At 44.5% G+C, this 19,157-nt stretch overlaps 1 protein-coding gene across 1 annotated transcript in view; it reads left to right on the top strand.

The window, feature by feature from the left end:
- The window catches only part of ERBB4 (erb-b2 receptor tyrosine kinase 4), a 637,594-nt gene that overhangs the window by 44,594 nt on the left and 573,843 nt on the right, over positions 1–19,157 (top strand). The gene's annotated exons all lie outside the window — the stretch shown is intronic.

Genomic DNA, 19,157 nt, shown 5'->3' with positions numbered 1-19,157 from the left:
GCACAACGGCAGTGCTTTATTTTTTGGCTGACATATAAAAGCAATGGAAAGCCAAGCCTTTTTTTCCTTAATAGAGTTCAGAATGTCTGTCTTTTTATTGGTGTTAATTTTAGGGGTAGAGAAGGAGCAGGTTGTAAATTGTGAGGAAGTTAATTTTGATTAGTTCTACTAAAAGCTTTATTACTCTTTCCTATTCCCTTTCCATCACAGTGATAGCAAGGCAAAGGCAAATGTTTGTGATCCTGAATGCTCTATGAAGGTGCTGTTCTTCAGACCTCCTGGCACAGTGCGTCAGCATCTCCATGATTCTTTGTGGTCCCAAAAGCCTGCGCTTCTCAAGTGCTCAGCTCTTCCCATAAAAAGCTGTTGGCAAATGGTGCCTGTGCCAAGTAGAGGGAGCGGGTGGAGGTTATTAAGGAATTTGTTGTTATGGTTGTTTTACTGGGTGGTTGGTTTGTTTTCCTCTCAAGAACCCTGTTACGTGGGGGGGAGCAGTATCTGTTATCTATAGAGCTTTGCAGTTATACTTACCCAAAAATGGAGGAACTGAAGAACTGAAAAACCATGTATCACCCCCAAAACCCCCCAACCAACCCAACCAAAAAGCCCCCCCCCCCAAAAAAAAAAACAACGCTAAAACAAGACAAACAGTAACCGCTGCCTATCTTACGGCATGTAAGAGACTTATTTTCAGTGCCCTTGTGCTCTGCTGATGGAGATGTATGGGGGATGGCAGGACGCAGCCACTTGCTGCTCTCCTTCATCTACTTTCATGAGGTTGGAATTGAAAATCATCCTTCGTGGGATGTCCTGCTTTAACCCTCCTGTTGCCGTTGCTTTTTGCGGAAATTACTTTGCGTGTATTACAAAAATAGGGTGCTAATTCAGAAAGCAAGTGACTTTTTCAGTTGAAGGACACAGTGGTCCAGTCTAGTCAGTGAACTGGCTCCGGAGAGTTCAGCCAGGCTGAGCTGGCTTTTAGAAGTCCCCTTTTACAAGTTCCTTCTAAATGCTTGCCCCTTTTCCTGGAGCTTTGGGGCGTTTACTCAGTCAGGCAAATAGTATTGTAGACTGGTTTGTGTTGGAAGGGACCTTAAAGCTCATCCAGTTCCAGCCCCCTGCCATGGGCAGGGACACCCTCCACTAGAGCAGGGTGCTCCAAGCCCCTGTGTCCAACCTGGCCTTGGACACTGCCACAGCTTCTCTGGGCACCCTTTGCCAGCGCGTCAGCACCCTCACAGGGAAGAGCTTCTGCCTAATGTCTCCTAATATCTAGTTATTTTCCTGGTATTTCCCAAGTATCTAACATACATCTACCCTCTTCCACCTTAAAGAGCTGCTGCTCCTACCACTGCTGCAGAGCCGCAGGGCAGGGACCCCAAATGGTGCCCAGGAGCTGGTGGTGGTTGCTGGAGGGCACCAAGGATGCTTTTCCCAGAGGGTAGGGACAAACACACAGTTTTAAATTACTTCCTGAGCCTGCTGTGGCCCTCAGCTCTCCCTACCTGTTTTGGTTTAGCCAGTGGATGCTGTCTGATGCCCTTGTGCAACCACTGGGAAGCTGTTGGGCTCAGTGGGATTGCTGCTGCAAGGTCAGGATTTACCTCATTTGTCACTGCCATCTTCCATGGTGATGAAGGGTGATCATTGACCAGCTCTGCTCGATCCCCATGGCCAGCCCTGGTGATGGGATGGACCCTCCCAGGGCCACAGGGTGCTGTCCTGGTGGACTGTGGGTAACTGCCAGGCATCTGTATCCTTGGATGATAATCCCAAAATGGGTCGCGGTATATGTCCTTGCCTTGTGTTAATGATGATGGCATTCCTGCACTTGTCTCATCTTAGTCTGACTCTCACTGTGTTTTTCACATTGAAGAGTTTGGCCAGGGCAGGTTTTAGTACTGAAATAACCTGTTGTTCATCTGTTATTTGGATTCCTGTGATTATTTGGGGGCTTGGTGTGGAAGGATGGATGCTTTGCTTTTATTGCTGCTGCTGTTATTTGCTTGTAGCGGTGATACAGCAGGTCTCTCTGTCTCTGTTGTTTCTCCCAGAAACTCGTTTTTGATATGGTTCTTGTGGGGAAACCTTGGAAGCTTTCTTGTCTGTGGTGCCGCCACTGGCTTCCCAGGGCTCAGCCTTTACAAACAGCACCAAAAAGCCATCTCTCAGTTGACCACTTGTGTTTAATGAATTTGGTTGCACAGCATGAAAATGCAGCTCAGCCAAGTGTGGTGATGGCTTTACGAAAACAACAAGGGAAAAGGGGGGGAAATCCCTAATTGGATTCTATCGGGTAATCTCTCAGTGAAGCCGCACAAGTGCTAATTGCTGCTATTGGTGACAGGTAGAGTTATCAAAGCCTAATGCAGCTTTCAGGTGGCAAAAATACTGTATTTACAAAAACCAAGTTATTTAACACTCAATGGGGTGCATCTTGCACAGCGTTGCAATGCACCTATTACATTTTTAGTGCCAGATTATGATTCACAGCCAGGGTGCATAAGTTGCTGAGCAGCATAACCCAGGCAACAATTATTAATTCATCGGGTGCTAAAAGTGCTTAAAGAGAGAGCAGTAGGCAAATAAGAGCCTCCCTGGAATACAATGTACTCTTTGGCTTTTTTAGATTGCAAATTAGTTAAAGCATGTATCATAATGTGATGCCTCCTTAGCAGATATTGCATCCATTATTCTTTCTCTCCATATTAATAAAGCCATTGATGGATACTCTCATTCTTTCCACTGTTCCCCAAAATGATTTGCAGTTGTGAAACCCTTTAACTCCGCAACCGCACGTACTGAAAGAAAACTTTGGGAGAGGCTGTAAATTATTTTGACAGGCTTGAAAGTGCTGTTTATATCCATTAGTCGCTACAAATGCCAGGATGTTGTGATTTGACTGCCTTGTTTTTCCTTACTGAAATAGGATGTATTAGAGAATGCTTGAAGTCAGTAAAAAATGAGAAAAATCTTCCTGGGGGGAAAAAGGGATAACTGAGTGTGTAGGCAGTTTTAGTTTTCACCCAGGGTTATCAGTTAAGCTTGCCTCTGGGGAGGGATTGGTGTGTCTCTGGAGCATCCCACACTGCTGAGTGTGTGCATCCCTTGGGATTTCCCATAGGGATGATGGAGTGAGGGAGCCAAGCCAAACAAACCACGGCTGCCAGAGTTTCACTTATATATTGCCTTATAAATGCCATCATTGGCAGGATTATATTTGCAGGGAGAAATCTGATTTTTAAAGCTTCCCAGTCTTATTTTGAGTGAGAAATAGTGCATGTATTGGAGCCTATTAGCACATCGTGAACGGTCATTTTTGGTGTCACACTGGTTCTGTTGAGCTCATCATTTTCAGTGTAATTACTTTGCTTTCTGGAAGCTCTGATGCATATGCATTTAAGAGTGGCTTGAACTCTCTATTTTAACCACAGAGCCAAGAATATATGTAGGAGGACAGGGGAAAACCAGGACACCGAGGGGGACAGCCCTGTTCCTAAAGAACAAAGCAGCACCTTTGCAAGGATATATGAAAACTGCCAATAGCTGCAGCCCTACTGAGGCAGAACACAGTGCTATTATCACTCTGGTTGGACATCAGTCAGGGTGTTTAAGTGTCCCATCATCCCTGTGGCATGCACTTTCCCCTTGCTGGAGGGGATGCGCCATGAGCAAACAGCCTTGCCTCCAGGCTAGTTCGCAGGCCAGATGTGCTGCTGCTGTTTGAGCTGGGAACTGGCCTCCTGGTCCTGCCTGGTGTTGGTGTTGCAGAAGTGTAGATAAAGAGGAAACCTCAGTCACTGCGGTATCAGAATATACTGTTTGAGGGTTGATATTTTGATTTGGTGGCATTTTTGGTCTGTTGGTTGCATGTCCTTGTCGTTGTCCATGCAGCTCTTTGTAGGGCTGCTCTGGAAATTTGGTGGGTGAACTGGGCTTAAAACCAATCTTTTTCTTTTCCCCTTTTTTTGACCACAGATGCTTTTTGACCGAGCAACTAAGGGTAGGGAGGGATAACTCCTTAATTCAGCTTTGCCATGAAACGCCTCCCATGTAGCTGAACTTGGTGATTAATTTCTGCGTAAGCAAGGGCTCTATGGTACCTTTCCTGGTACAAAGCCAGCATATGTAGTTGCTGCCCCCAGTACTTCTTTCAGCTGTGCCCAACTGGTCTTCTGAAGGTGTCATGTAGCTCATGGGTAGGGATTGGGATGGAGAAATGGAGATTGGGCAGTGTTGGGTGTATCTGTCGTGTAGTTAATGGTTTGTATGAGCTCCTGCTGATGCTCTGTGTTAGTTTTGTTTCCTCCCAACAGCTTTGTTGGGAACCTTTGGTCCATTGGTGTATATCACAACTTGGGGAGGCAAATATGTAGCTTTTGCAATGTAGTTTATCAGATACTTTCTTGAGATACATGAACTTAGTTGGGGCACCTGTGTTGTGATGGAGATGGATACGGTATAAGTCATTTTTGGAGCCTTGCCTTAAAGTGGTCAGCATTCAGAGCTGAAAAACTTCTGTGGTTGTTTGATACACGTTTTCTGCATGGGGGTCCTGGGAATGGCAATATGATCGATGGTCATATCTTTACTATCCAGCTGTCATTCTTGCTTTTCATTTGCAAATGAAGATGCAAGTAACCTGCTTTTTAACATATGGCCCATTAGCTACCTCCTCCTATTCAGATGGTAATGTAGTGGACCATTGGTGATTTAGGGCTCTGACTTGTATGGATAATAACAGATTGTTTACGCTGATAATTACACTCATTTCCATATCAATTGGTCCAGCTAGACCAGTGCCTAAAAAAACTTATGGCAGGACAGTACTTCCCCAAAGCAGTTAATGGAAGAGCATTGTGTTTATCTTGGGTGCTACTTGGGGAAGCAGACAAACAGAGAAAATGGCCTGGCCTTACCGATGAATTGTGTATAGAAGGAGTGAAGACTTAGGGTGAGTTACAGAGTCCCAGCAGGCACAGTGGATCTGAGAAATTTGATGAGGCTGGAAAAAAAGAAGGACTTTGAAGGATTACTCAGGAAATACTGTTCTAGATCTCCAGCAGATAAAAGCCAGCAGGGGACTCTGGGGATCTATGTATTTTTAATCTGGACAGGGGTTCTGGCCTCTTGACTTCCCTGGAGTGGCAGTGATTCATACCAGTTGTGTGTCTGCACAACTGCCATGAACGTTTGCATTGTAAGTGTACCAGGAGCAGCTGAGATCCTGCTGCTGTGTTTGGTAGTCAACAAAAGCTTGTCATCGAAACAGAAACAACTGCTTTTGAAATGGTTGAATTTCAGCGGAAGTTCAGGTTAGATGTGAGGAAGAAGCTCTTTACTATGAGGGTGGTGAGGCGCTGGCACAGGTTCTATGTGCTTCTAGCAGGTGAGAAGTGAGACAGCACTGGAGGGGTGTGTTGCTAACAAACCAGGAAAGGGATCCCAGTGTGAGCAGTAGGGAAAGGGGAATAGAGCCAGGGAACAGCACATGTCCTGGCTTTCACTGAGCAAACAGCCACGTGGAATTTGCAGCACTTCATGCATGGGACATCATGTTCTTGTTTGTCCAAGAGCTACTGCATGGGAAACTACTCTCATCTTGGTCAGTGAAGCTGGTAAGGTTCAGGGGACTTCATGCTGATTTCATTTACAACTGACTGCTATTAAATAAAGAAGCAAAGAGTAACAAAATGGGTACCCCAACCCACAAACTGAATGTGCAACTTGGTGTTCAGAGAGAAGGGGCAGTCCTACTGCTTGGTAAGCTACAAGAGAGGGACAAGTTGTTGCTGCAGTTTTCTACTATGTTTAGTTTCCTGAAGATCCCAGGGCTGCTACAGGTTAATATTTGTTACATGTTTTATATGCAAAACATAGAAATTACATAGTTATATCCTAAATGTGATGGGTGAGTTACATTTTGAAGTGAAAATTATCTGGAAGAGAAATAATACAGAACAAATAATAGATGACAACTATTACAGTTACTGTACTGTGCTGTGCAGAGCTTTTACCTTTCCTTCCCTGTTTGGCTTCACAGCCATTTTCAGGAACGGAAGACAATGACTCTGAATATTATTGTGAATGGAATAAAGACACTTTGTTATTAAGAAATTCCAATAAAGCACAGTTGAAACATAGATAAACATTAGTCCTGTGCCGTAATGACACAGGGCTGTACTTTCAGAGACATGCAAAAATGCTGCTTGGCATTAGAGGTTTTATTTTGTTAAGCACTCCAAGATATGTAGCATCCATCAGTGGATCTTCTGTAATAGAATATCTGTAGGAGACTTAGCTCAAGGTACACAAGTGCATAACACATTGCTTTTGGACATTAACATGTTCTGGTTTTGGATGATACCTGATGAGGAGCTGTTGTGTCTGACCTGAAGGTGGCAGACCTTAAAGTCATCTGCTGTTGATTGCTAATCCATTGTGCTTTGCACACGTGGGTTTTTAGACATGACAAAGTGAGTGGGTAAGGCTGGAAGAGGGAAAGGAATAAGAAGATACAGGAGGTATATGCCACGGGCCACCCTATGGTTTTATCTGTGGGATCACAGAGAAAGACCTGTAATATGGGTGGGCTCCGGCAGCAGCGCAGGATGGATGTGGCCGTGGACTTGTACCTGGCCGTCCCGCTGCTCTTCACCATCCTGGCCCTTGTCCTCGCCTCCATGTTCGTGAGGCTGCGGGGAGCCAAGGGGGAGCTGCCCCGGGAGCTGGCGGCGGCCGAAGAGGCCTGGGTGCAGAACCTGGTGGTGAAGGTACGCCATGTAGATGCACATGTACCCAAGAGCTGGGCCACTGAGGAACACCAGAAGAACCAACAAGTGGATAAAGCTGCTAAGATTGAAGTGGCTCAGATGGACTTAGACTGGCAACATAAAGGTGAATTATTTTTGGCCTGGTGGGCCCATGACACTTCAGGCCATCAGAGCAGAGATGCAACACAGAGATGGGCCCGTGACCGAGGGGTGGACTTAACAATGGACACTATTGCCCACGTTATTCATGAGTGTGAAACATGTGCTGCAATTAAACAAGGCAAACGGTTATAGCCTCTCTGATCTGAAGGACAATGGCTGAAGCACAAATATGGGGAGGCCTGGCAGATTGACTATATCACACTCCCACCAACCCGCCAAGGCAAGCGTCATGTCCTTACCATGGTGGAAGCAACCACCGGATGGCTTGAAACATACGCCGTGCCCCACGCCACTGCCCAGAACACTATCCTAGGCCTTGAGAAACAGATTTTGTGGCAACACGGCACCCCAGAGAGAAGTGAGTCAGACAATGGGACGCATTTCCGGAATAACCTTATAGACACTTGGGCCAAAGAGCATGGCATTGAGTGGGTAAATCACATCCCATACCAGGCACCAGCCTCTGGGAAAATCGAACGGTACAATGGGCTGTTAAAAACCACACTGAGAGCAATGGGTGGGGGAACTTTCAAGCATTGGGGTACACACTTACCAAAGGCCACCTGGTTGGTTAGCACTAGAGGATCGGTCAATAGAGCTGGCCCAGCCCAGTCAGAACTTTTACATATTGTAGAGGGGGACAAAGTTCCTCTGGTGCATATGAAGAATTTGCTGGGGAAGACAGTTTGGGTTATTCCTGCTTCAGGTAAAGGCAAACCCACTCCTGGGATTGCTTTTGCTCAGGGACCCGGATATACTTGGTGGGTAATGCGGGAAAATGGGGAAGTCCAATGTATACCTCAAGGGGATTTGATTTTAGGGGAAAACAGCCAATGAACTTAATTGTGTTCTGTTGCCTGCTGTGTAATACTTTTAGAGACCATCAATTAGATGTCTTCAGGTCACCAGCGACTGGCCCTGACTTCCCTCCAACCGTCATCCCAACAGAGAATGAATTCTGATAGAACCAGACAAGTTCTGCAGTGAAGGAACAATCAGCATCAGCAGGCAACGATCCAACACTGCACACAGCCTTTCCTGCCCTGAAAGACTGTTCAAGGGATGGAACCTGACATCATGGACCGAATGGACTCAGCAGCTTTATAGGGACTGGTCCATGCACTAAGAGTGTAGTGAGATAAGAGTGATGGTATACTGAAAATGTGGGATCTGAGCATGATGTGAATGGTATGGAATAAGGGGTGGATACTCTCCTGGGTTTACCAGGAGCCGTTTTGCTCCTTCTTAGTAACTGGTCCAAGCTCTGTGTTTTGACTTCCAGCCTGGGCAGAGAGCTGATAACACCGATCGTTTTTAATTGTTGTTAAGTAATGTTTATTCTGGCCCAGGACTTTGTGAGTCTCACACTCTGCCAGGGACGAGGGGAGGCTGGGAGGAAGCAGAGACAGGACACCTGACCCAAACTGACCAAAGAGGTATTCCATAACACAGCACGTCATGCCCAGCAAGGTAACTGGGAGTTACCCGGAAGGGCACACTCTCTCTTCGGGGGGGGGTCGAACTCGTTCGGCGGTGGTATCGTATTCTCTTGTTATTTTCTCTTATCAATATTATCACTGGTGGTAGCAGTAGTGATTTGTGTTACACCTTAGTTACTGGGCTGTTCTTATCTCAACCCATGGGAGTTACATTCTCCTGATTCTCCTCCCCATTCCTCCGGGAGTGGGGAGCGTCGGGGGGGGGGGGGGGGTGTGTGTGAGTGGATGACCTGTGTGGATCGGTTTAAACCACGACAGTAGCGTAGTTTGGTGAAGGTTGAGGTTTGATGCTTAAGGCATGGAGTTTGCTCTGGCAAGGGTGATGTGATGCTGGGTAAAGCGTTGCAGCTTCTCTGTGTCGGTTTTATCTCCTCTTAAACAGCTGGATTTGAAGGATGTTGAGGAAGGATCAGAATTGGGCTTTGTACAAAAGGTTTCATTAACTGCAGCTAATTAGGTAAACATCCAACCTGCAAATGCTTCTGCTGCTTTTCACCATAAATTTAAGGTCTGAAACAGGGGTGGGGGTGGGGGGAGTAAATGCATTCTTAAAATCGGAATCAGAAGGAGCTGGGATAGTTGATTAATTTTTATAAGAAGCATTTTTTTCCACCCTCAAATACATTGTTTTTAGTAGAAAAAAGACAGATGAAAACTTGGTTCTAAGAACATTTGGACAGCGCTCTGTGGTAGGCAGTATGGTGGAGAGAGATTAAGTGTTGAGCCAAAGAACAAAAGGCAAATTGCAGCATTTAATAGAAATCAAGACAAATAATGAAAAAGACAAGAATGGAAGCCTGAGCATATACTACTGGCTTAACAGCATGAAGATGCACTAAGGCGTTTCACCTTGGATTTAGTCTGACAGCTTTCACTTTACCTTCATCCCTGTCTCAACTCTGTCACTAAAAGCTTTCCCATAGTTACTGGTAAACTTACTCATCTGTCTCAGAAAAACCTTTAGCAGTAGCTCCTTGTAAAAAGTGGCTGATTCTAAATAACTTAAAGCTATGAAGCTTCAAAGAACCTGTTATCCTGAATGTTCTTGAAACACGCAGGTTATACAGTGGAAAATGTGCAGTAAAAGAGAGACTTCTACATCTCAATGGGAAGATGCAGTGTGTGTATACAAAATCTATGTATTCCTCTATCTTCTTTCTGCTAACTTCTGAGGAACAGCCTGGCAGTAAGGACTGGTTTAAGCCTAGCTTGACTCAGGAACCAGGCAGCCTTTTGCTCATTCCCTGTTTTCCCCCCATCTCTGGGTGGCATGGAGAAGGAGACTCAAAAGAATGTAAACCCAACAGGCTGAGGTAAGAACAGTCCAATAACTAAAGTACAATATACAAGTACTACTGTTACTACTACTGATAAGGGAAATAACAAGGGGAGATAACACAAAACTAAAAAGGGAAAGGAAAACCAATGAAGACAAGTGATGCACAATACAAGTGCTCACCATCCACTGAGTAATACCCAGCCTGACCCAAGCAGCGATTGGTCCCTTCAGGGTTACTCCCCCCCAGTTTCTATACTGGGCATGATGTGCTGTGGTATGGAATACCCCTTTGACTGCTTAGGGTCAGGAATCCTGTCTCTGCTTCCTCCTGGCTTCCCCTACCCCTCCTCGCTGGCAGAGCATGAGGGACTACATAGTCCTTGATCAGGGTAAATGCTACTGAGCAACAACTAGAACATAGGTGCCTTATCAGCATTGTTCTCGGGCTAAAGTTGAAAACACAGCACTGCACTAGCTACTAGGAAAGAGTAAAATAACTGTTACAGCTCAACTTGGGACAAGGACTTGTAAGGCTGTGTGGAGACCTCATAGCAGTCTTCCAGTATCTGAAGGGGGCCTACAAGGATGCTGGAGAAGGACTCTTTGCTAGGGACTGTAGTGATAAGGACAAGGGGTGATGGATTGAAACTTGAATAGTTTAGATCGGATATATGGAAGAAGTTCTTTACTGTGAGGGTGATGAGGCACTGGAATGGGTTGTGCACTGAAGTTATGAATGCTCCATCCCTGGCAGTGTTCAAGGCCAGGTTGGACAGAGTCTTGCGTGACATTGTTTAGTGTGAGGTGTCCCTGCCCATGGCAGGGGGGTTGCGACTTGATGATCTTAAGGTCCTTTCCAGCCCTAACTGTTCTATGATTCTGACTCATTTTTTCATGTGTATTTTCCTCACCATCATCTGCAGTAGCCAAATGCAGCGCTCTGCAAAGACACCTCATTTCAAAGTGATCAGGCACTTGTAAGACATGGAGCTTGTTATGGGCCAACTTGTATGGTTTTGTATGCTTTTATTAGGTGTTCATAGGAATACCTTCAAAAAGTGTATTCAATACTAATTATTGGCTTTTACTTCTGTAACCCTTCAGCAGACATTAAGTATGAGGATATTGTGTTCAGTCCTGTCAGATACTCCAAAAGAGACTGAATTAGGCTTAATTATCTTTACCTTGTCATGGTGTAGATTATGCCTTTGTGTTGCTTGCTGTGCTGTCTGCAGTGGTTGGCACTGCAGGAGGTAAGGTTGGATGATGTGCTACGGGATGCTTGACATCAGTGATGCGCCAGCAAACAGGACCAGGTACAACCCATGCCTCTGACTTTCAGAGCTATGAAAGAATGGAGACAACAAGGTACACGTGGAGTTACTTGGGCTTGGATGACCTTTCAGCCACAAAAGCAGAGCTCCCAAGACAACCAATAGCTCCTTGTGTGTCCAAGTCCCCTCAACATTACCTTGTGAGAAGAGCAAGTTGTTTGAATCTTCCTGTTAGCACAGACAATTCTATATTGTACTCCTACAGCCTTTCTTTCCCTGCAGGAAAAATAAGCTGTGGTGAAATCTTACTGGAGCTATTCCAAGCACTGTGTGGACCAAAGGAACCTGAAACAAATCCAGCTTATTGCTTTTGGGTCAGAGTCAGCTAAGTGCAGAATGCCAATATGCCAATATTTATCTTGTGTGTTAAAGAAACTGGGAAATGCTGCTGGAAAGCAGTTTTCTCCAGCCATCATTTAGGAATCACCTTTATTTCCACTGCAACTGTGCATCCTGACTTGAGCAGTCTGGGAAGGGCGGCTGTCTGTTTAGGGATAGTGTTCTTCAGTGTCAGCCCAGCTCCAAGGGATGGAGGGCCCCTGGGCTTTAGTGCCAAAAGCATAATGCTAAGGGGTGTCCGAACTTGATTTCACTTCAGGTGCTGATACCCAAATGGATTGTCAGGACCTGTCTCTTTGGATACAAACTTGTGCTTGCCCAGCACTGGAAAGCAGCGTGGTGATGGGCTTAGCAGGATAATGTTAAGCCCTTTGTGTATTGCATCCTGCAGGTGTTTTCCTAGCATTACATGCATTTGTATTTGTCAGTGTAACAGCAAATATTGATTGCTGACTACATCAGAGAGGCACTAAATTGGAAAAACAAATATTGAACCCAGAATATTCCCTTCTATTCTATTGCAAACACCTTCAACAAATAACTTTCCTGGGTTTTTTGACTTTTCCATGTCAGAATGTTCAGTGCCTTTAGTTTAGGGCTTGTTATTCTCCCTTTCTAGGAACCAAGCACTCTAAAACAAACCAGAATGTTTTTTCCCCTCTATTTTGTTATAAGAGCTCTTTTCCAGGATGAAAGGCTCGATGGAAGCTTTTCTGTTCAAGTGCCTGTATTTTATGGTAAATTTAATACTTGCTCTATGTTTCTTGTAGGTATTTATATAATGTTTGTCAACAAAGGATTTCAGCTGTTTTCCTCCTTTGAGCTTGATGCATGCAGCTATTTCTGACTGGGGATTCAAACAGATTGGTGGAGGCCCAAGAAGAGTGTTACCTTGGCAGAGGGTCTGCAGGAGCCTGACCCTCAGCAAAGGGTTTTGCCCAGGACACTTGACTGTGTTCAGGCAGAGCAAGGGGTCACTCCCAGTTTGTGGAGCGTCCTTTAGGCTATAGCTTCTTTTATTTGTTGTTATTTATTTGTTCTTTTCCACCCATTTCTCTAAAATGAAGTCAAAGAGGCCTGTGACAGATTTGGCCAAGCATGGGGAAGGTTTACCTGCAGCAGCATGGCCACAAAACCTGCATCACAGCATCCCTGGGCATCATCATAAATCCATGCACTGTGTTTCTTGCTTCCCAGTCTTACAAAGCCATTGGGAAACGAAGTGAAAAAGGCTGCCTGGATTTCTAGTAACTTTACTCTGTGGGAACCAATTTGGAAGCATTTGAGTGCACATTTGCAGGAGGATGATCTGAGGCTGAGTGCCGCAAGGTCTCCAGCAGTACATTTCCTTTTAAATACCATAATTGGAGCCCTGAAATTTCTTTAAGCACTTTATTTTAGCAATAGCTGAGGTTTTGGAAGGAAGTCATATAAAGTTATGGCAGCACTTCACAGTTTTAGGAGTCTTTTTTAGCCTGCCAAATTGGAGCTGCGTTATCAGTATGCATGGAGCCTCTTCCTCTGTGTGGCAGCAATCATGCCGCCAAAATGTGGGCTCTAAATCACAGCTATTGGCTAGAGCAGCAGGAAATGAGAATACAGGGTTTTATGACCTTTTGTGAACAGGACCATGAACCTGTCTCGTGTGAAGTTTTACATAACATCATCTAAAGAAAGGGAGTTGTGTTAGTGACATTTTATGGGAGCAGATATCAGCGAGCTCGGCTGCTGGTGGCTTGGGGAAAACTGTGTTCTATGTAGAACTGAGTTTCACAGATCAATGGCATTTTCCCCTCCTTACATCTTCCTCTCTTATTACTTAGGTACCAGTGCAGGAAAGCAGGGTGTGAGGAGCTGGGTGTCTCTTCTCCTTATCCCACCACTGAAGTTGCCACTTTGTGATTCCTTTATGGGTGTTACCTTTAACTACTATTTTCTTCTTTATTCTTCTTTTCCCTGATGGAAAACTCTTATCTTGCTAACCACTCCTCCTGTCTTGGACATCCTGCCCAGTGGCACAGGCTAAAACTTGAGCTCAGGACTAGAACTGACATGGGCTCCCTGGGAGCTACCAGGGCAGATCTCAGCACAAAAGAATGTCTTCATGTCTGTGAGTAAACATGAAGAGAAACCTTCAGATTTAGTTGTCATTTTTATTTCTTGCAGTAATTTAAGGCCTTTGTAAATTGACAAACCTCCTGTGAAGCCAGGGCTCTGTTGACAGAAAGCAAATGAACCAAACACATCAGTGCATCAGTCGCATCCTTTGGTTGGGCTTCACGGGGAGCAGAACAGCAAATAAATGTGGTGAAGACCCAGGCTCATGTGTTGAGCTCTTTCCCGCAGGTGTATTTGTATCCAGAGGGAATTTTTTCCTCTATAGGATGGAAAAGCCAATAATCAAATCTGAGAGAAAGAATCAGCAGCTGAAATATGTTTTTAATAAAGCAAAAAAGCAAAGATACCCTCTCAACCCAAAGGATCGCTTTGACTCTATCATTCTGTTTTGTAAATGCATTTAGGTCTCTAATGACTTTGCAAGCCTATGTGCAGCTATAAATCTCTCTTCTCAATGTACTCCATCAGCAGGCTTGGTTTTCCTGCTACGCCATAGCTTTCAGCAAACACAATGCTGTTATGCCTTCCTTGTAGTTCGTATTCCAGTAGCATGTAGGGGAGCATTTAGGTTCAGAGCAGTAGAGCAGTTCTAGGACAGATCCTTCCAGCACTATCACTTAGTGTGATCCAAACTGGTATGCTGTGTGTCCTTGGTACAGGTATCCTAACCTTCCTATGTAGGAAACAAAGTCTGATGCTCCACTTCAGGCTAGTGCCAAATGCACTCCCTGAGAGATGAGAGTCTAAACCAGTCCTGCAGGTACCTTTAGTCCGCCCATGGAGTCAGGCTGGTGGGCTCATGGACCACTCCGAGCCCTCCTCCTCTAAGCAATTGTGGTATTAGGTGTTTTTGACCTTCTGTCATGTCTCATCTCTCTTTTATAAGACATAAGTGCCTCCCTGTATGTGTTGTTCAAATCTTTGGTATTTTTCTGAATGCAAACATAGCAAAGCATTTAGAAGTGAGCAAGCTTTGCTATGGCGAAGCCTTCATTCTCTCTCAGGAGGCACTGGGCCAGTGAGCTGTCAAAGGGAAATGAAACAGACCAGCATTTAATAACCAAAACTCTTCACAACTTTGGTTCCAAGAAAATAATTAGGGTAATTTGACATTGCTATCTCAAGCCAGGATATATGCCCTGCGGCTGCCTGCCTGGCTGCAGCACTGGAGTTTGAGAGAACTGGATTTATGATCCAGTTTACACATCTTCTTAGTGTTTCCATATGGGGAGATTGAAGCTGTGTGGTTTCTATTTTGGTATTGATGAAGATACCTGGTGGCTGCCTTGCCTGCAGTGTAGGATGTTGACTCTGAATTACACGTGACATCTTCAAGAGTAGCGAGGAAGTTGCCTCACTGCATCGTATTGTTTCTGAAGTACCTTATTTCAGTGCTGTGGTTGATATTATGGGCGTCTCTTCTTCCTTTGCACACAACATTTGCTTTGGTGGTCAAAGAAAAATGGTAAGAATATATTTCTACAGTACAAGTGACTTCAGGAACGTGCAAAGCCTTTATAAAATGATTTTTATGTAGAAGAACAGTATACATGGCTGGGGGGTTGGAACTAGGTGATCTTAAGGACCTTTCCTAACCATTGTATGAGTCGATACCTGATTCTGACTCTTTCTATCCAAGGAAAAATACCAAGCCTTTCTCTATATTTGTCAGATTTTGAATGCTAGGTATACTTATTGCTAAAAGGTTAGAAGTTTATGTCACCTAATAAGCAAAGTGATGTTTTTGTGGCTTTGTAGAGGTTAAGGTTTTGGTGGGTTCAGCATTAATCTGTTGTGTTTTCCTAACTGAAGGACATTTCCTGGGAAAATACTGTTTAAAATGAGCAAACCAACTGGCAAAGCTGCTGGGAGGTGTTGGTAGGAACAGCAGAAGTATTTAAGTGCAGTCTGTGTTCACTGTTTGTGTGCTATAGTTGTGAGCTGCTGTGGTGCACTGTGGTTGGAATAGCTCAGATCACTTGTCTCAAATGAGATCTGTCTCATTTCAGAGTCCAAATCTCTGGCTCAGATCTAAACCCATCAGCAGGGCCCCATCTGTGGGCAAGAACAACTCTGTCCGGAGACTAAAGCATCCTATGTGCTATAAGATACCTGTCTCTGCATGGGGTCAGGCACCGCTATGAGGTGCTGACTATAGAGGAGCACACAGGACTTGTTTAGAGGAGAGAGGCTCGAGTTCTGAGTGGTGGGTGTCTGAGGAGGAAGGTTCCTTCTTCTCCAACCTGGGGATGTTTGGGGGTGACCCACTGCTTCTCATGGTTTTACAGTTGCTACAGTCTTCTCTGAGTCTGATTTCTCTGTTTGTTTTCCAGAGGATCCAGTGTTGGCCCAAACCCTTCCTATCCCTCTGTTGATTTCAGCAGAATTTGGCCTGTGTCAATGTTAATCTCTTTAACGACCTTGCTAAGTCATTCAGGCGTTAACTCCACTCCTCCTTCAACATAAATCTCATGTGCAGCTTTCAGGGTAAGGAGGGAAGGAGCACAGTGCACTCATTCAAAATGAGTAAATGCCCTTGGGCTGGGGCTTTTGATCCTGGCCTGGTGCTGGGAAGTGTTACAGGGAGAAATCCTTCTGCATGAGGCTGCAGTTGCACCACTGGTGTGGAGAACCCACTGGGATGTGTCTTCAGATACAGAGTCTGGCTGCCCATTGAGGAAAGGACATTATTTTGGATGCAGGACATATCTAGGGAGTAGTGCACCACGTTTCACTCTCTTCAGACCCTTAAAAAGGTCTTTAGATCCTTTGTTATTGCTTTTCCTTATTTCTTCCTTCTGGTAGCCTGTATCTTCAGTGCTTGTCAAATACAGAGCAGGGCTGTATTTTTTCCTGGCTGAAACCCCCAGTCAGTTATATTGATTCCAAAAACCATAGTGTATAAAGCTTAGGAGCTGGGACTTGCAGAGGAATGTGGTTTCCCTTCTGCAGCTTGTCTTTAGACATTGAGCAAGGCTTCAAAGTTGGAAGGGAAATGGAGTATTTTAAAATTGTACAGAATATAATAGGAATGAAAATAATTTGGAAATTGTTAGGTATGCTTAAACACAAGGATATTGAGTAACATAGATGAAAATATAGCTCAATTAATATACATGTCTAAAATGACAAAGTTGAAACACAGTTATGCTGTTCTTACTGAACCTGACGTGTTTTGACAGTATTCCAGTGAAAAAGCAGAAACAGTTATCTTGGAATGGCACCCATTATGTTTTAGCTAAAAATGCATATATTCCATTGAAATATTCCTTTTTTGGTGAAGGTGGATTTTGCACTGGATGCAATTCCTATTAAAATAATTAAAAAATGCCAATAGGATTTTAAATACTTTTGGGATGTTAAAAGTTCAGCCATAGGTAGAATAAACCTGTGCAGGATAACCTGTGTCTGTTACTGTAACCCAACTGACAGTCCCTCAGATAGCTGCAGTGGGAAACCGATGCTATTAGGACGGGTCTTTTGTTTAAGCTTGACTTCCATGGGATCAGTTAATGACGGTGAGTTAGAAAGCTCGTTGTTTTACAAAGCCAATAAACGGTGCCAGCATTGAATGATTTTGTTACAACCATCACTGGGCTGAGGGAACAGTGCAGCTTGCAGCCCTGACATGTATTGGTGTTTATTTACCCATGGATAACCCAGTGTCTTTTTCTCCTAACATGGAAGAGAGGTAAATAAAGTAGCAGGAACATACAAAACAATGCAGGCAGAGTGAGTCTGATTAACCTAACTCGAGGCAGCTTTTGAATGGAATATAGTAAATTAAAGCTCTGGTTGCTTTCATAGAGTCATAGAATGGTTTGGGTTGGAAAGGACTTTAAGATAATCTAGTTCCAACCCCCCTGCCATGGGCAGGGACACCTCACACTAAACCATGCCACCCAAGGCTCTGTCCAACCTGGCCTTGAACACTGCTGGGGATGGAGCATTCACAACTTCCCTGGGCAACCCATTCAAAGCCATTTGCCTTTCATGACCACTCATTTTGGGAAAGAACCATTGGAGGACTCAAACACATGAAGGTTTTTCTGTGCATGCACCTTTCATAGGGCTGATTTCTGTGGGATTGCCACCTTAAGTGTGTTATGCAAATTCATACGGGTTCTATTTACTCATTAGAAACAAGTATTAGTAATGGAGTGCATGCTGGTGATGCAGTCCAGATGATATGTCCATTGCTTCTTGCAAGTCATTGCAAAGGTGTGGTACCAATGTATGACACGAAGGGAATCCATCCAGGGAAAGGTGTGACCTGCCTGGGATAAAAGCTCTTTATCCTCTCACAAGTTTTCTGCCTCTGAGTGCTTCCTCTGCTGTGTGACCTGAGGTCTGGAGGGGGAGCAGTTGGATGTGCTTGGGCAAGGCACTGCACTGTTGCAGGGCTTTTGTCCTGTATAAAACAGCAAGGCCATGGTAAGCAGGAGGCTTATAACACCCCCCTTCCAGAAAGGAAGGGTCTCCTCCAGAGTAAAGTGTCCTTAAGTGGCTCTTACCCATCTATTTTCACCCTGTGGTCTTTAAATTGTATTCCTACAATTGCATTGAATATACCTGTCTGTAAAGCACTTATTACCTTGCCTTTAGCTCAGTGTGGTAGAGGCTGTGATGCAGACCTGCTTTCTGCCAGCACAAAGGCACCTATGACTGCAAGGTGTGTGTGCCAGAAATACCTGCCATGCATCTTCAGAGACGTGCTTTCTTCTCTTGTTCAGGAGATCTGATAATGTTGGAGTTCAGATTTATCCTGATCAGTATTAGGCCAGGTCATGTTGGCTGTGTTAAATGAAAAATGGTATTTCAAGGTGGCTTTTGAAGTGGTAAGGTCTTGATGCTCTTAGTCCTTCCTAAACAGAACTGATAATGGTATGTATTTGAAACTATCGCATAAAACCCCCTACAGATGTAATATCTACTTGATCAGTAGAGAAAATCCACCAGCCATGCAGAGGGCTAAAGGATTTTGTCATGCCAATGATTATGCCCTCCTGTGTTTGTCCCTCTGCAGCCCCTTGGGGATTGAATTCCTGTGTTATTTAGTTTAATGGATACATAATCCTGTGTACTTTGTCACTTTTTACATGCTGGATGGTGATGTGCTATATGAAAACACTGAAATACAAAGAAAAACGTCTCTGTGCATAGGCATTTATTGCCATCAAATCCTCTTGGTTTGAACCAAGTTGTTCCTGAACAGGTACACATTTGTTTGCTCTGCTTAGGCACTAGTTGAGATGCTTTAGGATCTGTCATTAATAGCAAAGGAAAACAGTTGGGTTAGCTGAAGAGGAAAAGGAACAGCGGAGGATGAAGGTCCAAGAGCATTTGCCAAATTTCTTTCAGCCGAATCGGTGGCCAGTGTGTAGTGTGAATGAAGAAAATAGGGAATGGCAGCTAAGGCTTAGCTAATGCAGCCCTATTTGGGGCTGCAAACAAAGGCTTTGGCCTCTGTCCACAGGGTCTGACCTTTCTGTTGCAGATGGAAAGCTAAAGGGATTGCGGGATTCAGTTTGACCAAAAAGGTACCAGGAGGGTGAGGCATAAGCAGAAACCCTGGCCAGGTGTTGCTGAAAGGACATTTTGAGTGATGCTGGGAAAACAAAAAGCTCTGTCTTCATCCAGAGATGTAATTTAT

This window comes from Lathamus discolor, chromosome 3, assembly GCF_037157495.1.
Source record: "Lathamus discolor isolate bLatDis1 chromosome 3, bLatDis1.hap1, whole genome shotgun sequence".
Lineage (NCBI taxonomy): Eukaryota > Metazoa > Chordata > Aves > Psittaciformes > Psittacidae > Lathamus > Lathamus discolor.
Note: the sequence above shows the minus strand (reverse complement) of the source record. Positions and strands in the feature narration are given on the sequence as shown.